Here is a 7,761-nt window from a genome sequence, read left to right as displayed (position 1 = left end):
AACAAATTTCTCTCAGCCACAGTCCCTAACAGTGACATCCATTAAATTTCAGGATTTCAGCTCCATTCCTTCTCCCAATAATAAATTTAGTACTACAGACATCGTTAAATGGACTTAGAATTTTATGCTGATCATAAATGTACAGGATGAAATGAAAAAACTTGCAACCAAATTCAGACTGCTGTCATATCTAAGCCACTCGTCCAAGAGTTTTTAAAAATATTCCAGTGACAGCTCATTATATTGTTTACAAGCGTACAAAAGCATTTTGGTGAGATTTTACCAGAAAAAAAGTTATTCGTGAGGGAATTCAAGCGTGGTTTCTTGATATTTGGCTGGAAAACCACAAGTGGCTATTGTTAGAGCACTTCAGCATTTAAATGTGAATAAATATTTTGTGTCTCGTACAATCGCTCGTTACCGTGATACAGTGGTACAAAAATGGCTCGTGAGCTGAACATATCGCAATATTCCATTCGGCAAATATTGATAATATTGGGTAAAGCCATTCAAATTCCAAAAAGTGGAAGAACTTACACCGCAAGAGAAAGCAAATAGACTCAAAAGAGCTGAAGAGTTGCTTCACTTGGTCGAAAGTGGCGAATCTCAGAATTTGGTTTTTCTCGATGAGAAAATATTCGTTGTCCAGCAGTTTGTAAAGAAACAAAATGATCGTGTTTACTTGCCAAAGGGGTCAGCTGAAAATGTGAACATTCGGTTGGCCACCAGAACTCAAGCGCTGACCATGGTGATGGTGTGGGCCGCCATAACAGCCGATTGTCGCTCCCCGCTCATATTAACCGAAATGGTGAAAATATGCTGAAGGGTGTATTAAAGCATTGGACACACAAACATTTTGGCCGCAGACCTTGGACATTCCAACAGGACTCAGCACGCGCCATCCAAGAATGATTACAAAATGAGGTTTTTCGTTTCACTTCCAGCGCACAATGGCCACCGGGAATGGGCCAAAATATCGCAGAGCAACATTCGGGCAGTGAGTGACGGTTTCATTGGCCGTTTGAAGGCCATAATTTGTGCCATAGATGACCAATTCGAACAAATCTAGACTTATTCTAAAATTTGATGCTATTTCTGACATTTTTCATTCAATAAAATTAAAAAAAATATTATTTCTTTTGACTTTGTTGCAGTTTTTTTATCTCACCCTGTATACTCGCTACGTTTGTGCAAATGTAGAACGTTATTTTTCACATTTTGGCATTCGCCTTTATTATTCACAAACCTTTGATTCTGCTCATCAAATTATAGAGATATATTTGATGAGCAGAATCAAAGGTTTGTGAATTTTTGTCAGGAAGAAATTTTTCTGAATAATTGTACTATTTCGGTGCTGTGTGTAGTATTGCCAGGCGGTGTTCCATCGAAACTTGTACATGTTTAAAATTTCTTGTGCACTACATCTTCTGCCATGTTTTATTATTTTCTCTTTGATCAGACTCCCATTAAGTATGAGTATTTTCAAAATTCAATTCGTTTAGAATAATATTACTGACTAATAAATTTAAAGTCAATGCTTAATGTGACAATTGACACTGTAGTTATATTTACGCTCGCAAGAAGATTATAATAACATATACAGGGTGAGATAAACAACTGCAGCAAAGTCAAACGCCGTAATTTTTATTTACTTATTTTTTTATTTTATTGAATAAAAGCAAAAAATGTCGGAAATGGTCACCTTTGGCACGAATTATGGCCTTCAAACGGCCAATGAAACCGGCCCTTTCCCGGCGAAGCTCTTGCTTGATGTGATCGACACTTTGGTAATTTTTTTAGTGCCAACCTTGCTTTCCAAAATTATCCAGACACAATAGTCCAACGGATTGGTATCCGGAGATTTTGATGGCCCTTGTGTGCTGGAAATGAAGCGAGGAACCTCATTTTGTAACAATTCATGGGTGGCGCGTGCTGAGTGCGATGGAGCTCAGCCCTGTTGTAATGTTCAAGGTCTGCGGCCAAAATGTTTGCACAAGACTTTAATACACCCTCCAGAATATTTTACGATAATATTCGCAATATTTATTCTGATGCCACGGTCGATTAATACGACCGGAGAGCGACCATCGGCTGTTATGGCGGCCCACACCATCACCATGGCCGGCGCTTGACTTCTGGTGGCCAACCGAAGGTGGACAATTTCAGCTGACCTTTTTGGTAAGTAAACCCGATCATTTTGGTTGCTTACAAACTGCTGGACAACGAATGTTTTCTCATCGGAGAAAACCAATCTCGGCAGTTCACCACTTTCGGTCAAGCAAGGCAACTCTTTAGCTCTTCTGAGTCTATTTTCTTTCATTTGCGGTGTAAGTTATTGCACTTTTTGGAATTTCAATGACTTTACCCCGACCTCATTTTTCAATAATTGCGAATGGAATATTGCGATATGTTCAGCCCACGAGCCATTTTTCGGACACTGCGACGCGGGTTTCGATCAAGTCGCTTTTTAGTTTCCGAACCATTTCTGCTGATGTTGTTGTTATCTTCCGTCCACTTCCTTGACGTCGGGCTACGCTATCAGTATCACGGTAACGAGCGATGGTACAAGACACAGAAAATTTATTCACATTTAAATGCAGAAGTGTTCGAACGATAGCCACTTGTGGTTTTCCAGACAAATATCAAGAAATCTCACTATCACGCTTGAATTCCATAACGAATAACTTTTTTTCTGGGAAATTCTAACCAAAATGCTTCCGTACGCTTATAAACAATATAATGAGCTGTCACTGGAATAACTTTAATAGCTGTCGGACGACTGGCTTAGAAATGACAGCAGTCTGAAGTTGGTTGCAGTTTTTTCATCTCACCCTGTATGAGTGAGGCCATTTGTTAGCAAAATGTGGAAAATTATTAACAAAACTTAACAAGTAAGCAAAGGCTATAGTCGTGCGGGGCCGACCATGTGATACCCTACAACAATACAATATATTAGAAGCTCCATTTTGTCCAAATCCCTTTCGCTTTTGAAATTGTGTCACGGAGCACTGCCCAGATATAACCCCTAGAAATTTGACCAGGGACATTTGCCCAATATTTATGCACTCCGTCGTGTTGTTAGTTGTTTTAATCCATCTTACAGCTAAATATAATCCAATGGTCATCCAGAATGCTAGACTTCTTCGCTGTCCTTAACTCTCTTCTCAGGAGTGTCGATTGGCTTAAATGGTGTGATGAGGAACTTTTTTCTGTTTTTGGTTCATTGAACCCCTTACTATTTTGCGATCATCTCCAAAAGCAAAAGGCCCATCTGTATGGATTTATTTGCTTATCTACAATATTTGGCTCTATTCGTCAATGAAATCAGCATAAAAAAGAAGTTCGCCTTTTGTGTATTTCAGAAGATATCGCCTTGGTTTGGTTTCTATTTATGACCTTTATAACGGCTGCAAAATCAGAAACATTTTAGTTGTTGGTCCATTTCAAACCCTAAATATATTGCGGGCATCTTTGAAAACAATAGGCCTAGCACTTCTGAGCCTAACCCTACCCTCGTGAAAATTTTCGTGAGGATCGGACGATAATTGCAATCTGTATATAATAATAACCCCAACCTGTGTTGTAACCTGAAAAAATATTACAAAATATACTCTTCAATATTATAAGTCAAAGTAAAAAAAATCGCATGCGATAAAAAATATGAAAAATATGAAATATGAAAAAAATTTCACAAAATACTATAAAATCTATATTAACACCATTATTGCCATCTTTTTACGCGATTTTTTTAGATTTATTTCTTTTATGCCAAGAGGGCATTCTGAATTGACAAAATTTGTCAAAATCGGTCCAGCCATTCTTGAGATATAAGCATTCTAACTAACATCCCCTTCCTTTGTATATGCACATCGTATATATTTTGCTATATATAACCGATATATTTACTATCGGCATCTACCTAACTGTCAGAATTGACCTGTTCGTCTATTTGTGATTTCGCCGGGATTTAAAATATTCGCGGTTTAATGGAAAATTTTAATTTTATTTAATACAAATGATGTGGCCTATTTCACCAGCTAAATATTACCCGATGACCATCAAAATTGGAAGGCTTCTGCCCAGCCCAAAGCTCTAGCCCCATGCTAACTTTCGTTTCGATTGGTAAATAATTGTGACCTGTAGAGCAACTGCAAAATCAGGAAATTTTTCAGTTTTTGGTCCATTTCAACCCCTTAATATTATGCGATCATCTCCAAAAGAAATAGGGTTCTATTCTGACCTTAACCCCACCTACATTTTAAATTTCGTGAAGATCGGACCATAATTGCGACCTGTAGAGTGATTACAAATTAACATGGACAGACGGACAGACGGACAGACGGACGGACGGACATACATAGCTAGATCGACTCAGCTCGGCGAGCTAGGAAGATCCATATATACTTTCCTATGTGGGAAACCAATATTTCGTGGTGTTACATAATTTTTGGCCCAATCAAACTTATAATACCCTCAACACATAGTGTTGTAGGGTATAAAAACTTTAATGCTAATGAAAGGAAATATTTGCCCAAATTACATATTCTTTTTCAAACTGAACTGTAACGAATCCCACAGTTTTGATTATGTATGAACAACGAATAACCATCATAAAACCTCTTTAAATATATTCCAATCGAACCACAACAAACAAAACGGAATTAGAAAACCAGCAACAGCACTTCCCATCTTCAAAATACAAAAAAATAAACAAAATTTGTACATCTGTTCAGCTTCCGATATCAATAAAACTTCCGCTATATTATGTTGATGGTTCCATGAGACTGAAAAAAAAAACTCAAACATGTCATAAATAACAAAACACAACAATACAACAAATTATCAATTTTGAGTTAATGAAAATCTTTGAAGATTGTTTATCAATTAATTTTATGTTTTTGGTTTCTTGTCGACAAGAGATGCCGAGCTGACATTCACAACCAAACGTGATTGCTAATCAAACAACCGTTAACAGTTGTTCATCAAATTTAATAAATTTTAAATAGAGATGAAGATTTGGTGAAACAAACTTATTGTGTTTTAATATGTATGCCAGTTTATATTAAATGTATTACATCTAGAGACAGATAGGCTCCAGCCACGCCAAACTTAAAAGTGGTCTTACCAATTATCCACTTGTTTTCGTAATACCCCATCCGACGTCAATCATCATTAAACAATGCGGATTTCAGGCGTTGCAAAGCAAATGAAAGCTAATGTTGAATGACTGGGAGGCGGAAAGTTCCTTTTGGGAATGAAAAGCCGTGGTTAACATATTCAGAACCCCGAAAGACAGATTTATCGTGAGTGGAGATATGAGATAAAGAGTGATACATTTTCAGCTTCTGATCCTGAAGTGCATCACAACATGTTTGGCTTTTTCAGACGAATTTTCCTCAGTCAAATCGAATGAGGAATTTTGTGAAGAATTTCGTAGTCGTTGAAAGAGTTTGGCGTGAAATAAAAACTACACAAAAACTACGAAGGGAAATCGGCTTCAGAAATGGTATGTTTGTATATACTATAAGACTACCTAAAATTGTGTTGGCAACGAAAAAACTCTTGTTGAAGGACTTCTTTGGTCACAAGCCCAAAATTTATCACGCTATAAATGGGAATTTGGACTTGTGTCCTTCGAGGCACTTTATATGCCCACCAAGACCTTTTACCTCCAAAATTATCGGTCAATTTAAGTCATTGTTAAGTTCATAGACAGTCGAACAATCTGCATTATAGTATTTTTGGTTCCCAATGAGTATAATAGATGTTCTTAGGGATTGGTCAATGTAGGTCTAGGCTACGACGCATTTAATGTCTGATTGAGATGAAATGTTGCACAATTCATTTGTTTTGCGGTAGGATGACCCTATTAGAATTAGTTATACTCGGGCCAGATTTAAATATAGCTTCCGTATATATCTTCCTCCAATTGCAAGTTTATTCTGCACCAAATATTTTATTACAGCCGAAGCTTATATGTCAAATTTGGTGAAAATCTGTTCAGACATAGCCCGAGCTCCTACATACAGGATGAGATAAAAAACTGCAACAAAGTCAACAGCCATAATTTTTTATATATTTTTTTAATATTATTGAATGAAAGCGAAAATGTTGGAAATAGCATTAAATTTTAGAATAAGTACAGATTTGTTAGAATTGGTAACCTTCGGCACGAATTATGGTCTTCAAACGGCCACTGAAAAAGTCACGCGCTGCCCGAATGTTGCTCTGCGGAATTTGGCTCATTCCCAGCGAAGCACTTGCTTGAGGTGATCGATACTTTGGTATTTTTTTTTTTTTTTTTGGACCCACTTTGCTTTCCAAAACACTCCAGATACAATAGTCCAACGGCCATTGTGCGCTGGAAATGAAGCAAGGAACCTCCTGTTGTAACAATTCTGAGTCCTGTGGGACATTCCAAGGTCTGCGGCAAAATGTTTGCGTGCCCAAGACTTTAATACACTCTTCAGAATATTTTCGCGACAACATTCGGCATTTATTCTGATGCCACGGTCGATTAATACGAGTGGAGAGCGAACATCGGCTGTTATGGCGGCCCACACCATCACCATGGTAGGCGCTTGAGTTCTGGTGGCCAACCGAAGGTGCACATTCTCAGCTGACCTCTTTGGCAAGTAAACACCATCATTTTGTTTTTTCACAAACTGTTGGACAACGAATGTTTTCTCATCGGAAAAAACCAAATCCGGCAGTACACCACTTTCGGCCCAGCGAAGCAACTCTGTAGCCCTGTTGCAGTGTAAGTTCTTGCATTTTTAATACACTGTGCCATAGTAGGAGGGTATATTAAGTTTGTCATTCCGTTTGTAACATCTCGAAATATACATTTTAGAGCAGCTATGGGCAGCCTCGGACGAAAAAGTATAAACAAACCAACACGAACTCGCAATGAGAATAAGAATCAGTCGTCGATGAGACACCGACGAATGAAGACGTGTGTGGCTGCACGCATTGCTACCGTTGATGTACTTAGCGAAACAATAGTTTCATTTGCATTATTTTATTTCAGGTTAACTACATGCTACAATCATATTTTATGGTTAAAATTGCTTTTGATAATATTCAATGCATTTTATGTGGCAAAATAAAAAATATGACGTAATGAGACGTCATTTTAACAATTTTTTAAATGTAAATATTAATATTTTTATTAAGTGTTCTCTGCTTCAAAAGCCTTAAATCTCCATTTTTTTATTTAACTACTTTTGTGTCGATTATTTTTAAATTAACCGGTGAATTTGTTTTTTTACATTTAAATTAATTTTTTATTTATGTTTTTAGTTGAATTAAAATTTAATTTATATATTTGTATTTATACAAAACAAAACATTTCACTCTATAATATGCTAGTACACTGTAATAATAATATCATTATGCATTAGTTGGCGCCAACAACTCATGAAATTTCTTTGAGTGGACGTTCTCTCTCTCGCACCAATACACATTCATTTTTTGTTTTGAGCATCCCTGTTTTAGAGCCCACAAAGTATATATATTCTTGATCTGCATAAAATTCTATGTCGATTGAGCAATGTCGGTCGGTCTATCCGTCTGTGGAAATCACTCTAGCTTCCGAACGAAATGAAGTAGATTAATAAAATTTTATTCAAATATGTATTATGTCTGCAGGACTTTTGTTATTGAAAATGGGCCATGTAGGTCCACGTTTTGGTATAGCCTCATAAAACGGTACTTCCCGATATACGGTATTTTGATGATTTTAGGAAATTTATTTACCGG

This window comes from Musca domestica, unplaced genomic scaffold (genome assembly GCF_030504385.1).
Source record: "Musca domestica strain aabys unplaced genomic scaffold, Musca_domestica.polishedcontigs.V.1.1 60, whole genome shotgun sequence".
Lineage (NCBI taxonomy): Eukaryota > Metazoa > Arthropoda > Insecta > Diptera > Muscidae > Musca > Musca domestica.
The sequence above is the reverse complement of the archived record's forward strand: the minus strand, read 5'-3'. Positions refer to the sequence as shown.